This window comes from Glycine soja, chromosome 5 (assembly GCF_004193775.1).
Source record: "Glycine soja cultivar W05 chromosome 5, ASM419377v2, whole genome shotgun sequence".
Lineage (NCBI taxonomy): Eukaryota > Viridiplantae > Streptophyta > Magnoliopsida > Fabales > Fabaceae > Glycine > Glycine soja.
In genome coordinates this window covers 23,420,940-23,440,240 of record NC_041006.1, presented here as the reverse complement: position 1 = coordinate 23,440,240, position 19,301 = coordinate 23,420,940, and the positions used below count along the sequence as shown (strand labels likewise).

The window sequence follows — 19,301 nt, the reverse complement described above, 5'->3', positions numbered from 1 at the left end:
GCTAAAATCCTTGATAAAACACCGATAAAACCCTGCATGACCAAGAAAAGAACGAACCTCTCACACGCAAGAGGGGTAAGGCAATTGTGAAATAACATCAATTTTTGCAGGGTCTACCTTTATGCCCCTACTGGAAATGATATGCCCTAAAACTATACCTTGTTCTACCATGAAGTGACATTTTTCAAAATTCAAAACAAGGTTAGTTTCAATGCATCCACTAAGAACTCTATCCAGACTATCCAAACATGTATGAAAAGAGGATCCATAAATAGTAAAATCATCCATAAACACCTCTATGCAAGTCTCTAAAAAATCACTGAAAATGCTAAGCATACACCGCTGGAAGGTACTAGGGGCGTTGCATAGGCCAAAGGGACAGGTGAATGTGGTCTTTTCTTGATCCTCAAGAGCAATATGAATTTGTAAATAACTAGAAAAACCATCAAGAAAACAGTAATGAGACTTACTTGTCAAGTGCTCAAGCATTTGATCAATGACTGGTAGGGGAAAATGATCTTTTCTGGTTACCTAGTTCAGCCTCCTATAATCAATGCATACTCACCAACTGTTCTGCACTCTTATGGGGATAAGCTCATCCCTTTCATTCTTAATTACTATGAGGCCTGTCTTCTTAGGAACCACTTGGACTGGACTCACCCACTAGCTGTAAAAAATGGGGTAGATGATTCCAGCTTGTAAGAGCTTGGTCACCTCCTTTTTCACCACATCTAGAATGACGGGGTTGAGTCGCCGCTGTGGCTGCCTCACTAGCTTAGCTCCATCCTCTAAAAGTATCCTATGCATGCAGGTAGATGGGCTAATGCCAGGAATGTCTGCTAAAGTCCATCCAATGGCTTTCTTGTGCTTCTTGAGAATTAGCAACAACTTCTCCTCTTGCTCAGCAACAAGGGAGGCAGAGATGATCACTGGAAATTTTTCCTTGTCCTCCATGTAAACATACTTGAGGGTTGCTGGTAAGGGCTTCAACTCTGGTGTGGGTGGTGGCTGAACAGTGGGAGGAACCAAGGTAGGAGAAGAAGAAGGTTCCTCAGCCTATACCTCATAAAGCAAGTCAGAAGTATATGTACTTCTTGCAACATGGTTAGTGCATTCTGACTCTAAAAAATCAACATCAAGAGGTACAGCACCCAGAAAATTAGAACCAGACTCAAATTCAGATCCATTCTTAGCGTAAAAATCAGATACAAGATGATGTGCCATTATTTTCTTCTATTTCTTAACCCTTTTTGCACCATTTTAATTACTGATTAATCTTAATTGTCAAATTAATTAGGCAGTTTTATTATTTGGGCCCATTCAACTAATTTGATGTTTTTAATCTAATTTCAGGAATTAATGAAGCATTGGGCTTGAATCCAGAATTGGGCTTGGACTTGAAGAGGGCAGACTATTTTATTCTACAAAATTTTATCTTATCTAGACATTATCTTATCTAGATATTATTTAGATTTGATCTCATCTAGATCTTATCTTATCTTATCTTATCTAGATTTTATTTTATTTTATTTATGGGCTTGGATTTAAAACAGATTTGTAAGTTTGGGGTTGGAAAACTATATAGCAACACCAAGGTTCTAGTTTAGGCCCTCTCTCTTCTCTTCTCTCTCTCCTGTTTTTGTTTTTATGTTTAGGCCTCTCTCTTATATTTCTCCTTTTTTTTGTTTTTGCAATTCCAGTTCTGACTTTTTATTTTAGCAATAAAATTTCATTCTTCAATCTATAATTTCGTTCTCTATTGATTAATGGAAGGCTAAGTCCCCAGCGTTGGTTTCTCTCGAGGATCAAGCACAGTTCTCTTTGAGGTTCTATTATTACTGTTAAATTCTGTTCAGTTTTTCCTCTTCACTAATTCCTCTCAATTTGTTGCTATTAATTCATGCATGCTTAGTGCTTGATTAATTGTCTCTGCGCTTAATTTATGTTCATGCTTAATGATTGTTTGAGTAATTGTTGTATGTGTTGCTTAATCACATACTGAATGTCTTATGTTAAACTTCGCTTAGTAATTTAATTTAGGGTTGGATTAAGTGGTTGAACTGATAAAGGATAAATTCTCGTAACCTAGGATAAGAGACTTGCTTGTGAATCAAGGGGAAGCAACGTATTTTAATTCTGATATTTTCTAATTCAATTTTACTCGCTGTTTAATTTACAAAAGCAAACAACCCCCCCCCTCCCAATTTGTTACTATTTCCTACTATCTATTATGAACATTTGGTGTATCATTGCTCGTTGGGAAACAACCTAGGATCACTTCCTAGTTACTGCATTTTAATGTTTATTTGATTCGGGTATGGCCTCGATCACAGGATCAAATTCAAACTCAGATTCAGATACAATGCATAAGGAATGACAAGTATGCAAATCAGATAAAAATGGATGTTTCCTACCATGAAGAACATTGTCAAAATCAAACATATAATCATCAACAATCTGATCAATTATCTTAGCACGAAAAATAGAATGATCCTCAGATGGATGTTTCATGGCATCAAGAATGTTTAAATGAACAACAATATCACCAAATTCCATAGACAATGTGCCAGCATAAACATCTATCTTGGTTCGGGCTGTTTTCATAAATGGCCTGCCTAAAATAATTGGAACTGAACCATGGGAAAATCCCTCTTCCATATTAAGAACTTAAAAATCAACAGGAAAAATAAGTTCACCAACCCGAACCAGCACATCCTCTATTAAACCTGTGGGGTAAGCAACACTTCTATTTGCCAAATGAATTACCATATCTGTAGATTGCAAAGGTCCAAGAGATAAAGAATTGAAAATGGACAGAGGCATGACACTAACTGATGCTCCTAGATCTAGCATGGCATTCTCAAATTTATTGTTCCTAATAATGCAAGGTATACAGAAAGTACCTGGGTCCTTACATTTCTCAGGAATGTGAGGAACAGATTTACCTATCAATGCTGATACATTTTTGCCCATGCTAATCCTTTCATTGCCTTTGAGCTTCCTTTTGTGGGTGCACAACTCCTTTAGAAACTCGGCATATCTTCGAATCTGCTTGATGGCATCTAGTAGAGGTATGTTCACCTCTACTTTTTTGAAGGTCTCTAAGATCTCCTTTTCTGCTTCTTCCATTTTTTTGTTTGGAATTGCTCTAGGTGGGAATGGAAGAGGGATAGGAGGCTACTGTAAGTCGGAATTACTAGAAGAAGGTCCACCTGCATGAAAATTTTTGTTAGGAAGCTTTCTCTTTTGTGCAACTATCTCATCCTCTTTTTCAGGTGTAAAAGGAAGCTTGACAGGTTCAAGTGCAGGTGCTACTACTGGTAAAGGCACTTGAATTTGGTTGCTAGACCTCAAGGTGATGGCACTCACATTTTTCGGATTCTGCACAGTTTGAGAAGGAAATTTGTCAGAATTTTGGGACTGAGCTTAGTTCATCGGAGTAGCCATTTGCCCCATCTGATTTGTCAGACTCTGAATGGAGGCTCTTGTCTCTTGCTGAAATTGCATATTCTAGATGGTTATTTGCCTCACTAACTCTTCTAAGGAAGGTTGAGGAGGAGCCTCAGTTGCTTGTTGTCTTTGTTGTGACTGTTGTTGTATTGGAGGAGGAACATAAGGGTTGCTTGGGCCAACAACATTCTGAAAAGGAGGGATAGGCTGTTGTTGTTATGGAGGACTTGTCCATCTCAGATTTGGATGATTCCTCCAACCTGGATTGTATCTATTGCTTGAAAGGTCATAATTATTCTGTTATTGTTGGTTTTGCTGCTGAGGAGGTCTATTATAAATGTTTGCAGCATAAGCTTCAGGTTGCTCATTGACTCTAGATTGCTGCAAAGAAGGACAAAGATTTGTATGGTGATTTGTAGAAGAACATAGACCACAGACTCTTGAAATAGGTGCAGATGCAGATTTCTGATTCATGGCAAGTTGAGTTACTAGGTTGACCAGGGCATCAAGTTTTCCCTCAAGCTTTTTATTTTCAGCAGATGAAGATGAATCCGTGGCCACCTCATGGATTCCTCTAAGGACAATAGCATCATTTCTTGCACTGAGTTGTTGGGAGTTGGAAGCCATCTTCTCAATCAAATTCCTAGCCTCAATAGGGGTCATATCACCAAGAGCTCCGCTACTGGCAACATCAATCATACTCCTCTCCATGTTGCTAATCCCTCATAGAAATATTGAAGAAATAGTTGCTTAGAAATCTGGTGGTGAGGGCAGCTTACACACAATTTCTTGAATCTTTCCCAGTTCTCATACAAGCTTTCTCCACTAAGTTGCCTAATGCCTAAAATGTCCTTTCTAATGGCAGTGCTCCTAGATGCAGGGACGAATTTCTCCAAGAACACTCTCTTAAGGTCATCCCAGCTGAAAATAGACCTGGGAGCAAGGTAGTATAGCCAATCTTTTGCCACTCCCTCTAAAGAATGAGGAAAATCCTTTAGAAAGATATGATCTTCTTGGACATTAGGGGGCTTCATGGTGGAACAAACAATATGGAACTCCTTAAGATGCTTAAGAGGATCTTCACCTGCAAGACCATGAAACTTGGGTAGCAAATGTATTAGTCCAATTTTGAGAACACATGGAACACCCTCATCGGGATATTGAATGCACAAGCTTTCATAAGTGAAATCAGGTGCAGCCATCTCCCTAAGAGTCCTCTCATGAGGTGGAGGTTGAGCCATGTTCTCAGTATGAAAATTAGTAGTGGAATGCTCAAAATCAGAATATTCAGAATCACCCTCAACAGAATGCTCAGAATGCTCAAAATGCACATAATGACCAAAATGCACACTATGTCTAACTAATCTATGAAATGTTCTATCTATTTCAGGATCAAAGGATTGTAAATCACCTGGATTGCCCCTAATCATGCACTATATGCAGCAAATAATGTGTTTCTCAACAGCACCTAACAAGGGGGTAAAACTACAGCTATACTCAAACGATATCAAAATGAGTTGAAATTTTGTGAGGAACACCCTAAAATCATGAAAAGATAGCACAAAAATTTTCAAACAAAAATTCAAAGCCTAACTATGAAAACTACCTAAGCAAAGTTTAGAAAAATAGGACAATAATACTTGAAAAAAAAAACTTAGTAAACGGCTGATTTTTCGACTTTGGGAGACCCTAACCGGCTAAAGCAGGTTGTTAGAATATGGGAAATTCTTTTCTACCCCAAATGCATATATAATAATAGTTATTCTGATACCCAGAGCAAAAGTTATGGCTGTTTTAAATTTTGCTAAAAACAAGTTCCCAAAATTCTTGTCTCTCTAAAATACTGCCACACTAAGTGCTCGTGGTATTTTTCACACAAAAATTCAGCCAAAAATAACAACTCTAACTATCAAAAAAAAAATTTAATTAAATTTCAAATTTCGTCGCTAATTCTTAGTCGCTAATCACTATTCAGCACTTTTCACAGCAAAACAAAAGGATGAATTAGTCACTGAATCCGTCGCTAAAATAGTCGTTAAAACTGTCACTAAACAGGGAATGCAACTGAAATGCAAAACAGAATGCTATACAAAATAAAATAAATAAACACTATTATGAACCTTTGGCTCACTGCTCCCCGGCAACGGCGCCAAATTTGATCGAGGTCATACCCGAATCAAATAAACATTAAAAATGCAGTATCTAGGAAGTGATCCGAGGTCATCTCCCAACGAGCAATGGTCAACCATACGTTCATAACAGATAGCAATAAAACAATAACGAATTGGGGGAAGGGGGTTATTTGTTTTTGTAAATTAAACAGCGAGTAAATTTGAATTAGAAAATATCATAATTAAAACAAGTTGTTTCCCCTTGATTCACAAGCAAGTCTCTTATCCTAGGTTACGAAGATTTATCCTTTATCAGTTCAACCACTTAATCCAACCCTAAATTAAATTACTAAGCAAAATTTAACATAAGGCATTCATTATGTGATTAAGCAACACATATACCAATTAATCATGAATGAAACTGATCATTAAGCAAGAACGTAAATTAAGCGCAGAGACAATTAAGCAAGCACTAAGCATGCATGGATTAATAGCAACAAATACAGAGTAATTGGTGAAGAGGAAAAACATATCAGAATTCAATAGTAATAATAAAACCTCAAAGAGAATTGAGCTTGATCCTGAAGAGAAAACAACGCTGGAGACTTAGCCTTCCAATAATCAATAGAAGACAAAATTGTAGTAGAAAACGAAGAAAACTAGAATTATTCTCCAAAACGAAAAGTTACTAAAACGAAAAGAGCCCTAAAACTCAAAACTCCTAAAACTAGAACCTTGGTGCTGTTATATAGGTTCTCAGCCCCAAAGCTTACAAATCAGTTTTAAGTCCAAGCCCATAAATAAAATAAAATCTAGATAAGATAAGATAAGATCTAGATGAAATAATATCTAGATGAGATAAAATCTATATATGATAAGATAAAATCTAGATGAAATAATATCTAGATGAGATAAAATCTAGATAAGATAAGATTTGGTAGAATAAAATAGTATGCTCTCTTCAAGTCCAAGCCCAATTTTGGATTCAAGCCCAATTGCTTATAATTCTCCTGAAATTAAATTAAAAACACAAAATTAATCTAGTAGGCCCAAATGATAAAACTGCATAATTAATTTGACAATTAAGGCTAATCAGTAATTAAAATGGTGACAAAAAGGGTTAAGAAATATGAGAAAATGATGACACATCAGTTAGTTCTTTGAATTTTTAATTTTGACTTTCTGATCAAAGTTGTTGATTTCACTATTTTTGGGAATGATGATTGATGTAGGTGGTGATTGAGTTCTTTATTGGATTTGCCATGCCCTAATTTCGTCTGGGGACCTTTGCTTGATGACATACGACCTTTCTTTGGTCCTTGTGAGGTGCTTGGCACCCATCATTAGGTAATTTGTGAAATTCCAGGACATGCCGGAAAACCAAAAAAATATTGATGCACAATCCGTAAGTTTCCGTGACACACCGGAAATCAAATGGAAGCATCGTTGCATAATTAAGTGAGATTCCGTAACATTCCGTAAGTCAAAAAGGGGATGATTATGTAATCCGCAAGGTTCCGTAACATTACGGAAAGAAAACAAGTATCGTTACGAAATTCGTAAGTTTCCGTAACTTTACGAAAAAATAATCACCAAAAAAAAGTAGAGGGAGGTGTACTTAGTAAAAATGGGGGTGCAAATAGCACCCAGTCCCACTTGGGCCCTCCAGAATATTCCTCCAGAAGGCTGTTGCTTCTGGAGGAAGCAACCTGGCTCGCCTGGGCGAGCTGGGCGGCAAGCACCTCCCCTATTTTGCTATAAATAGGGGAGGAAGTGAAGAAGAAAAGGGTTCAGCCCCTTAGGCACCTCTCTCTCTTTCGAATTTGCTTGGAAAAATTGTTTCCGTGAAGAAAATCTAAGCCGAGGCGCTTCCGAAACGTTTCCATAACGTTTTCCGTGAAGAATTTCGCAAAGGTTTCAACCGTTCTTCGACGTTCTTCATTCGTTCTTCATCGTTCTTCGATCTTCAATGGGTAAGTACCTCGAACCAAGCTTTTCGATTCATTCTATGTACCCGTAGTGGTCCACATTGTGTTTCGTGCATTTTTATTCTCGTTTTGTTTACTTTTTATACCCCCTTTTGACGTGCTTAAGCCATTTTACTTAAGTCATTTCTCGCTTAACTTAAAAATAAAATAAATTTCCGCTGAACGTTTGAATCGTATGATCCGTAAACTTTGGTTAAGATAAATTCCGACCGTTCGGTCGTGCCATAACCACGTTGGAAATAAAAAAAAAAGAAATAAAATAATAATATAATAACAAAATATACCTTTTAGTAAAATAAAGCGGAAAATCAATCGGACGTTTTCTCTTTGGGATTTCTCATTCTTAATCGAATTGATTAATAACTAAAGTGAAACTAAGGCTAAAATCAACTCGCCTAGTCAAGCTCGTCCATAAAAATAGGCTTTTGAAGTTTGTCATTTCAATTTCTCACTAAGTAAAATGGATCATTTTTAAGGTCCAACGCCTTAAAATGATCACCACTTAAGTAAAAAAGAATCACTTGATAAGAAAGAACTACGTAGGTCTGATTTTCTCATCCCAAATTGAGGAATACGTAGGAGCAAAGGGAAACACCCTTGTCGACCACAAAAAAGAAAAAATATAAAAAGGGTATAAAGGATATAAGGACATAAAAGGGAACGTAAAAATCAAAGTCATGTTTGCACATTCGATTAAAGGCTGCTGTCCCTTGGGACGGACGTGTGGGGTGCTAATACCTTCCCCGTGCGTAAATACAACTCCCGAACCTTTCACTTAAAAGTTCGTAGATCGCGTCTTTTCCGGTTTTTCTGACGTTTTCCTCAAATAAACGTTGGTGGCGACTCCGCGCGTATTCCTTTCATGGAACACGCATCCCGCGAGTCTCGCGTCGCCCTCCCGTTGAAGGGTAGGTTGCGACAGGATTGTTGCTCTATTTTTGGACCCTGTTGCTCATCATCACAAGTACAAATGTTTTTTTTGTAAACTTTTGAATTTGTTGTTTGTTACCAATGTTTTATTACTTGTTCACTGCCATTAATGACAATTGATATATGCTATACAAATTATGTTCGTGTTGAGTGAACCTTAGATTCCTGTTTGAGATTGAATAAAATGATTCTTGCGGACAGTTTGCATTAATCATTGTATTGAATCTTGAATTGCCCGTTTAGACAGTTTAGGGAGACTCATATTTTTATGGTAGATTCATGCGTTAAGGTTAAAATTATTTTGCTGAATTTGATGAAATTTCGGTACAATGCATTTCTAGTTGTTCTCTGAGTGGAAACCTGATTATCAGGGAATTAATCTCACCTATTTCATGTTGTGTACTTGGAGACCAATGCGAAATGCTGTCAAAGCTTTGTCAAATTTTAAAAAATAGACTTAACCTTGACGTATGAAGCTACCATAAAAAAATGTCCTCCTGAATGGGATAGGGCCACACCTATAATGAAAAAGTGAGATTTTCATGCATCAAATAACTTTGTGAGTATCACGGAGTTATTATTAAGATGGATAGAAGTTGGATGAACAAAATTCGCATGAGCCCTGCATATGAGGAAGGCATTGATGAGTTCATGCAATTTTCTTCTGAAAGAAGTCGATCGGATGAGGATGAAAAATATTTTGGTCCTTGTATAAATTGTTTGAACGGGAGACGATGAATACTGGATGACATATGAGAGCACCTGCTGTGTGATAGGATTAAGAAGAATTATACCACATGGATATGGCATGGTAAATGGATATACATGCAGAGGGGGTCTCAATCTGAACCATTTGATGTAGAAATGGGAGATCGCTTAGAGGATATGATTCATGGTCTTGGACAAGAGTCTATTCAACAAGCACATGCCCCTATGTATGACACATTGCAAACTAATTCAAAGAAGCCTTTGTATCTGGGGTGCAAGAATTCCTTGACGTTGTTGTTAGCGGTGTTAAGTCTAGTTAATGTGAAGGCTAGATATGGGTGGAGTGACAAAAGTTTTAGTTCACTGCTTCAAGTAGTGCACGATATGCTTCTAGAGGAAAACACGTTGCCAAAAAGTTACTATTAGGCCAAGAAGATACTGTGTCCGATGGGTATGGAGTATTAGAAGATTCATGCTTGTCCTAATGATTGCATACTGTATAGACATGAGTTTCAAGACATGCAAAAATGCCCTAGGTATGGGGTATCTCGGTACAAAGTGAAGGATGATGACGAGTGTAGTAGTGACGAAAACTCAAAGAAGGGCCCCCTAACAAAGGTGTTATGGTATCTTCCCATCATTCCAAGGTTTAAGCATCTATTTGCTAATAGAGATGATGCAAAAGACCTGACATAACATGCAAATGGGAGAAACTGCGATGGAATGCTCCGTCATCTGGCTGATTCCTCACAATGGAAGAAGATTGATCATTTGTATCCGAATTTCAGCAAAGAGGCAAGAAATCTTAGGCTTGGACCAGCCACTGATGGAATGATACCATATGGCAGTTTAACCACTCAACACAGTTCGTGGTCAGTTTTGCTAGTAGTTTACAATTTTCCTCCTTGGTTGTGCATGAAGAGAAAATACTTGATGTTGTCTATGATAATATCGGGCCCAAGACAGCCTGGAAATGACATCGATATTTATCTTAGTCCCTTGATTGAAGAGTTGACAAAGTTGTGGGATGAGAGTTTTAGTGTTTGATGGGTTTCGAAATGAGACTTTTCATTTGCGTGCAACGCTATTTTGTACCATTAATGACTTTCCAGCATATGGGAATTTGAGCGAGTATAGTGTTAAAGGCCATCGTACATGCCCCATCGACGAAGAAGACACAAGCTACATACAATTGAAACATGGTAGAAAAACAATATACATTAGGCATCGATGGTTTCTGAAACCTCATCATCCTTACCGACGATTAAAAAAGGAATTTAATGGAAGTCAAGAGCATGAAAGTGTGCCGATATCGTTAGCTGGTGACCAGGTCTTTCAGTAGGTTCAACACCTAAATACTATATTTGGAAAGACTCAAAAGAAGGAAAAAAGTAAGACTTCAATATGGAAGAAAAGGTCGATTTTGTTTGATCTTCCGTACTGGTGTGATCTAGATGTTAGACATTGTATTGATGTTATGCATGTAGAGAAAAATGTATGTGATAGTGTCATTGGGACGCTCCTTAACATTCACAGCAAGATGAAAGATGGTTTGAATACTCGTCAAGATCTAGTTGACATGGGTATACGAGCACAATTACATCCAAGGTCTAATGGTAAAAAAATATACTTGCCTCCAGCTTGTCATACTTTGTCCAGAAAAGAGAAGATGAGTTTTTGTTAGTGTCAGCGCCGTGTCAAAGTCCCACAAGGATACTCTTCAAATATTAAGAGCCTTGTGCAGTTGAAGGATCTTATGTTGGTAGGCTTAAACTCTTACGATTGCCACGTCTTCATGCAATAATTATTAGCCATGGCCATATGAGACATTTTGCCTAACAAAGTCAGGCTTTCCATAACTTGGTTGTGCTTTTTCTTTAATGCCATATGTAGCAAAGTCCTTGATTCTGTCAAGTTAGATGAGCTGGAAAATGAGGCTGCTATTATATCGTGTCAATTGGAGATGTATTTTCCTCTTGCTTTCTTTGACATCATGGTTCACTTAATTGTTCATCTGGTCAGAGAAATCAAATGTCGTGGTCCTGTTTATTTGCGGTGGATGTACCTAGTTGAGAGATACATGAAGATCTTATAAGGGTATACCAAGAATTTACACCATCCAGAAGCATCTATTGTGGAAAGGTACATTGCAAAAGAAGCCATTGAATTTTGTTCATAGTACATTGAAAAAGCTAAACCTATTGGCCTTCCCGAGTCTTGACATGATGAAAGAGTGAGAGGTAAAGGTTCAAGAGGACTGCATGTTATCACTCCAAGTGTAAAAGATTTGCAACAAACTCAATTGTATGTGTTGAATAATAGTAATGAAGTTTTTCCATACATACTTTTCCATGAAGGTTTAGTGAAAGAAAGTAATACAAAAATGTCAAAGAACAGGATCTTGAAAGAGCATAACAAGACTTTCCTAGATTGGTTTAAAGATACAATCTATACTGATGATAATGCTTTTAAACTGTTAAGAAAGCTAGCAAATGGGCCTAAAAGAAATGTTATAACTTGGCAAGGATATGATATAAAGAAGTATTCCTTTTACACAAAAGTACAAGACAAGAAAAGTACAATGCAAAATAGTGGGGTAACTCTAAGGGTTGAATCTGAACACTTCGCTAGTGTACATGATGACAATCCCTGTGTAGCTTTCATCCCTTACTTTGGTTTCATTGAAGAAATTTGGGAGCTTAACTCTGTCAAATTTATTGTTTGTGTTTGCAAATGTAAGTGGGTTGTCAACAATACTGATGTGTGGACCGATGATGTAGGATTATGTTGGTAGATCTAAAGAAACTCGCTTACCAGAATGACCCTTTCATCATGACAGAACAAGCTAAACATGTATTATATGTTCAGGACCCTTGTGATGAAAGGTGGTCAATGGTTCTACACAGGAAAACAATTAGTGTTAATGTTGAAGATGATGATTCATACATTGATACTTATGTTAGTCCTTTGTCCACACAAATGTCGCCTAACGTCATCGGAGAAGAAGAAGCTAACGACGTTCATGCTAATCGTAATGATCATGATGAATGAGAATTAATTAACATCGTTTAATGTAATTTTCTTATTATGTACTTCATTTCAGTCCATTCATTTACATAAGTTATTCAGTTTTGTGATAATGTTAATTAACTAATGTTTTTTTTCTTTACAGGAAAATGGATACACCACCCAGCTCTCCTCCTCCTCCTCCTCCTAGTGCAGCATCACATTCGACGTCTACCTTGAAGCGAACAACAAAAGCCACACGCTTAAGATCATTGGCGACTAGACCAGTTGGGGTAGAGAGACCCCTGGTCCATGTGGATCCTGCGATCGGGAAAGCCGACAGTCTCCACAGAAAAAAGTTAAGAACATATTTGGGGATCGTCGCTCGTGATAAGGTGGAGGTGACATACGAGAATTGGAAACAAGTCCATGCTGCTCAGAAGGACTTGATGGGAGGATATTCAGGTATTTTAGTTAAATGTTGCATTTTGTTGATTAACAATCAAATTGTAATTTAGTAACAATAAAATGTAATTTTTCGTTTGTTAAGCTGAATTTGATATCCCTGAAGCATCTAATTTGAGGACAAAAAAGAAAATACTTCAGACTATGGGGGAGCGATGGAGACAATATAAGTCTGATTTGACGTCAAAATGGGCACTTGCAATCGACAAGGAAAGTGTCGATGACACTGTATGTGAAAAGTAAGACATTAGCAAGAAGAAGTGGGCCCAATTTTATCAGACCTGCAGAGACCCGTCGTGGGAGGTAAGTTTTTGATTTTCACTGTTTAAAACTTTAAATTCACTTACTATTGTACATTGTAATAATAACTTTCAATAATGTTTAATTTTTATAGGATGTGCGGAAAAAGACACAGACCATCTAGAAACAAAACACTGCCCCTTACGTGTTGTCTCGTGGGGGTTATGGATATCTAGAAAACAAGTTGATGGAGGAGAAGAAAAAGAAACAAGTGGAGGAAGCTGCTTAATCTGGAAGCACTGAAATTGTGATTGATCCTCCATCTCCCATCAGACAACACGTGAAGTGAAAGATGGCCCGTACCAACAAAACTGGGCAAATGACGTCTGAGGCCGCAAAGGAAATTGCTGAAAAGATTATAAATCACTTTCAATTGTTATTGAAATTATTTATATTTATTGTGTGATTGAGTAAACCAATAAATGTGTTCTTTATAGGATTCATTGGAGGAGCAGGCCTCACAAGGTTCCTTTGTCGCCCATGGACGTCAGGATGTACTGACTGCTGCCATTGGGCGACCAGAACACCCTGATCGTGTGTGTGCTGCTGGAACCGATGTCATGATCAAGCAATACTTTGGATCGACTCCTAGGACTTCCAACACTTCTTCATCCATGGCTCCCGAAGACCTGGAGCAGTTGACACAAAAAATCAAGGACTAGCTGGAGGAGTCGATCACAGAAAAAGTGACTCGACAACTAATGTTATCCTAAAGCCAGATGTAGTCCTAGTTTCAATCGCAGATGCAATCACAGGGCCTCGCACTGCCTCCTAAGTCTGAGGTTGGTCCTTCAGCTACACATGTCAGCACAAAGGAAAGTTGTATCGATCCCTTAGGGAACGATCCAGACACGGGTGACTCAGAGAAATACAGGTTGTGCATTGAAGAAAATCCTCCCCGCCTAGTTGCCCTAGGAAAACTTTATGAGGTTGGCGTTGAGAAAGTTAGAGATGCAGATGCTCCCATTCCTGTACCCACTGAAGAGGTTCAGTTAGTGGGGCATGCACATAACACCTTCGTTGCTTGGCCGACGCATCTTGTGAAGCGTTTATCAGAACAGGTAATTCACTATTGTGGCGTCCCCAAAATAATGACTGGTTTAATAGTAATGATTTAATTAACAAAAACCATGGTAATTTTTTTTTCTTTTCCTTTTCATTTCTTTCTCTTTTCACTAAATCAAGTTTTCGAAGGAAAATCCTCACTACAGAGTCCTGAATGGCCAGTTCACAACTCTGTTCGGAGTCATTTCTTTCTCACTGCTCATAATCTCTAAACTATTTTGCTTTTTCAAAAGAAAGAATGTACCAGCCATTACTTTAGGTCGTCACGTGAAAATAAAAGAATAAAATACGGTCGATAAACTCTTTTACAAATAAAGTTACTAACGCTTTCTTTTCAAAGAACAAGGTCGATCATAAATGCATTCATCATTTAAAGCTATCCAAAATATGGGAGTTTTACAAAATATATAGTGTCATCCAGAGCAAAGGTGTCCATAGTGGTGGCTTCAGCCACATGTATACAATCATCAAATTCCTATACATCAGGTCTACCCACATAAAAACAAAAGAGTAAACCTAACAGTCAGTCCTAGATACCCCCACCCTCAAAAAGTATACAAAACTAATCCAAAAAGCTGTCCACTAGGATGAAGAGCCTCCGCTGATCGCCATCTCCCTCGGGCCACTATCCTCCGTAGAGTCTGCCTCAGATGCCGACATGACTTCCTCGGGAGAATCCACCTCGAGAAGTGGATCCTCATCACCCTCCAGAAAGTCAAGGGCATCCACAGCAGGCTCAGGAGGTAGCTCCTCCAGGTCCTCCTCAGGGTCTTCCTCAGATGACGTTACCTCGATCACTTGAACAGGCTCCACTAGGCGATATGGTGTAGGCGTGGGTAGTATCCACTCCACCGTGCGCTGAAGCGTCCGTGCAGGTTCATCTGGATGCACCAAAGAAGTGGCCGTGAATCGAATGGTGCCCCGAAATCGGCACCTCGTGTTGCCTTCGAGGGTCTCCCAAACTCCCTCTAGGCACTCCATCCCTACTCGATCACGGATTAGCTGCGCCGCCATCGCGATCTACAAGAAAGAAAAGAAAGGGGTAGACTCTTTCACAAGAATCTAACTGCGCTGCACACAATGCATCTCATAACCACTACATGACGTTAAAAGGAGTATCTTGAGGCTTTTCATCTCTGGTAATCGATTACACAACCTTGGTAATCGATTACCAGAGGCTAAACTTGAATTACACAGCCTCAGGACATGAAATATGCAATAATACACTGTGTAATCGATTACACATGCCTGGTAATCGATTACCAGTGACCCATTCCTCTGTGTAATCGATTACACAGGCTGGTAATCGATTACCAGAGGCTTCCATCAACCCCAGTTCCCTTTTTAAGCCTGGTAATCGATTACACCCCTTGGTAATCGATTACCAGAGGCTTCCTGACCTCGTTTTCAAGCCTGGTAATCGATTACATCCCCTGGTAATCGATTACCAGAGACCATCTTAGCCCCCTGTCTTCATTTTTAAGCCTTGTAATCGATTACCCACCCTTGGTAATCGATTACCAGAGGCCATATCTCACATATTACACAAAATTCACAGCTGGCCAGCCACCACAAGCCTCCTTGCTTTGTGGTCTTGTTTTCCTTTTATCTGTTGACTGCCAGGAGCTCGCCTGCTTAGGTACATCACAGGTTCTCACTGACCGACTATGCCCGGGTTGGGTCGGGATTGGTCAAGCTTGGTTTTGGGCAATAGCACCCCACCTGACGTCCCCAAGGTCTCCTGACCCCCGCGACATATCTCCAGGTACCACTCTGTGGTCAACAATAAAAGCAGGAAGCTTCACCCTTCAACACTTCCTCATCTCAAGCTTGTAGGATTATGGGGTACCCATCACATGTGGTACTAGGTGGCGGTCGGGCGATGGTGCACAACAAGTTTTTCACATCCACAAAGCGCGCATAAACCCACCATCCCCTGTTGCCCACCTCCATCTGAGCTCACGTACTCCCACGTAGCCCATATCCTCGTTTCTCTCAACACCGGGTCCCCATCAATCCTCTCAAGCTTCCACAACATCCAAGCAAAACAACATTCAAACAGCACAAGCTATCACAGCCAAGCAAAACAGAGCAAAGGCAGAAAACTCTGCTCAACACATCAACCAAAATCACAGCTTTTCTCACTTAAAGACCCCAGTAACAATTCCTTCGATCCAATTCTTTAACCGTTGGATCGACTCCAAATTTTTACTGGAAGTCTCTAGTACATAAGCCTACATTTTGACCGTTGGGATCTACTAGCGAACATCCAGAACTCATTCTGCACTGCTCTTTCCACAACCAGCAAATGCCTAGTATTTTTCTGCACTTGTGCAAAATCCTACTGCACAATTTCACAGCAAAAATCTGCACAAAATGCAGATTTCGAAAACCACACTTCCCTTCATCCAATCTTGCCCAAATCAAATCCTACAAGTCCCAAATCATGTATCAATCATGTCTAAACCAAGGTCAAGCTTCAATCCACAGCAACACAAAATCTAGGTGTCCAAAACCCCTCAATTCAATGGGTTTTCTAGGTTTGAAAAGTGAAATTTAGAATGAGGTAAATTTGAGGCAAACTCTCACCTCACACCAGTCCATAACATCCATTTAGACTTGTTCAAACTGGATTTACACCTAAAATCTCACCGAATCAAAATTTGACTCTTCAACACCCAAATTTGCCCTAGCAATGGCTCTTTGTTCACTTTGGTCATTTGTTTTTCTCTCTAGCTCAGCCTAACCTTTCTCACATGTTCTAAATGACATTTCAAGCTAGTATTAACTCACTATAACCTCCATTTACCACAGAATTCAGACTTAGCCTTCCAACTCTCAAAGTCTCACTCTTTTTCCACTCATAACATCACATTCTCACTTTCTAACCTTGGGTTAGTTCTACCCTTCATCTCTAACAGATTTCCATCAGCAATTTCAGCATATAAACATCACAAACATCATCACAAAAACCCTAAAACAGAATGGGTATGTCTAACTCACCCAAACATGGCAATTTCGACAAGCTTTCAACCAATGTCTTCACAAATAATCATCACACAGCAGAAAACTAACAAAACTACCCCTCATATCTCCCAAAACCCCTTACCCACGAAAATCAAGAGGGAAAGAAGTCCACCCAAACCTGGATTTTCGAAGTCCCACTCGTAGCCACGCACTTCACGATCCCGAAAATGCTCTCCTTTCACGATTTGGGGCAGAAACGGGCACTAAAGGTTGAAGCTTTGTATGGAGCTTTAATGGAGAATGAGGGAGGAAGAAAGGCAACGTGAGGGAGAGAGAAAGCTGTCTGAAAAAAAAGTGAGGGCTGAGTGAAGAGAGAGAAAAGCTTTTTGGTTTTAAATAAAAGGTTTTCCTCTTTTTTTTTTTTTTTTATTATTATTCAAGCTTTGCCACATGTCCCTATTTGATTGGAGCAAAAAGGGCCCACTTTCTCTTTTTGACTGTGACCCATACTCAGTCACAAAAGTGAGAAAAATCTGACCTTTGAAACGCTAAAATCCTGCCTCGGTTTGCGTGTCGTTTCTCTGGTTCCAGTTTCTCGCGTTTCTCTGCGTCCGCCGGGGCCAGTTTTCGAAAGCAAGCAATATATATATCAAAACGCTCAGAATGAAACCCCGAGCGTGGTTTAGAGGTTGGTTTCGTTAAATTTTAAGTCGTACGCAAAACGATGATTTTTAACTAATTAATTAGGAATTAACCCATAACCTCCCAGTTATGGATTTCTCTCCCTTAATTAGCCTAACCCGCATATCTTGCCCCCCGCTATTCCTACTTCTACCAAGAACATATAGGCATATAAACTGAATAATACTTATATATAATCATTCAAAATACATCGTTTCCAAAAATTCCGGATAGAAATTTCCAGGATGTTACAACTATCATTAAATGCTTTTTTCTATTAAATTGTTCACTGTAATTAAATTATGTTAATTACATGTGTTGGATAAACAGGGAGCTATGGGACCGGCGAAACCTGCAGATAGGCTGGATCATGATGTCAATGATCCTCTATATCTGATGACATTGACCATCCCATAGTTTTTTCTTAAGCTGTTGTAGGTTATGTGGGATGCTACCGTGTTTGGGGTGTTTAATGACAACTTCCCCTTTGTACATAAAGCATGACGATCTGTCTGAAATAGCACACGGTGACTAATGTTTCAACATCTTTGTTATACAGTTGTGGATTCTGTAAGTCAGATTACATTATTATTTATTACCTAACTTATTGTTTTAAATTCATACATAATTTACTTTATTTTAACAACAATAGGCATATGACTGAGACAAATATGCGAGCGGGGAATTCCGATGTGCATGGATTCCTCGAGCCACAGTCCATACAGAGATCTGGGCAATCACAATTTGAACCAAAAAATTATATTAAGAATTGGATGCAAAAATCAAAGAGGGATGTGTACCTAGCAGCCTACTTGAATGGGTAAGTTAAATTGAACAAACGAATTTAAATAATGTATAATAGTATAATAACCTATATTGGTCTCCAATGCAGTGCACATTGGCAAATGGTCATCATTTTGTCTAAGGAAAATGTTGTCATATGGTTTTGTTCGTTGCATAATAGGCTAGATAACTACCTCAAAGGAATAATTAACAGGTCAGTTCTATTTTTCAATACATTTGCATTAGCATTAGTCGGGAACATCAATATTTTAATTATACAATACGCATCCATGTTTGTATTCAATAGTGCTTTGAAAGGACTTGATCCATACAGTAAATCCAAGGCTACTGCTAGGTGGATTGTTGTTAAAGTAAGTCATTTAAACAATGCTTCTAGTTATATTTTAATATTGTGTAGACTAATTTGTACTTAACGTTCAATATCTAAATTTCATAATGTATTTAGAGTAATAGAAAAAAAGGAAGCACTGAGTATGGGTATTACGTGATGCAGTGGATGTCAACTATAATCTTAGGAAGTTTCAAGAATAATTGGGAAATGGTAATTGTTTAATTCAAACATATTTCATTCTGTTATGATTGGTATTATATTATTAACTTATGTTTTATTATATCATGCAGTATTTCAATGATGCTAGATCATTGGAACCAGAGAGATTGAAGGCGCTTCGCATCCAATGGGCAACCTATTATTTGAAAGTTAAAAATAAAACAATTAGTGTTTAGGCAATTTTGGAATTCTAGTTTAGTTACTTTACATTTTTTACAATTCATGTCTTCTTAACATTAAATATTCTTTTAATTCATAGTAAATAATAAATTTATG

The 19,301-nt window shown here is 38.4% G+C and overlaps 1 non-coding gene across 1 annotated transcript; it reads left to right on the top strand.

Moving 5' to 3' along the window:
- Nucleotides 1–4,206: 4,206 nt before the first annotated feature.
- Nucleotides 4,207–4,313, top strand: LOC114413856. The gene has a single exon (XR_003667001.1). It is a non-coding gene; the product is annotated as a small nucleolar RNA R71 (small nucleolar RNA).
- The last annotated feature ends 14,988 nt before the right edge of the window (nt 4,314–19,301 follow it).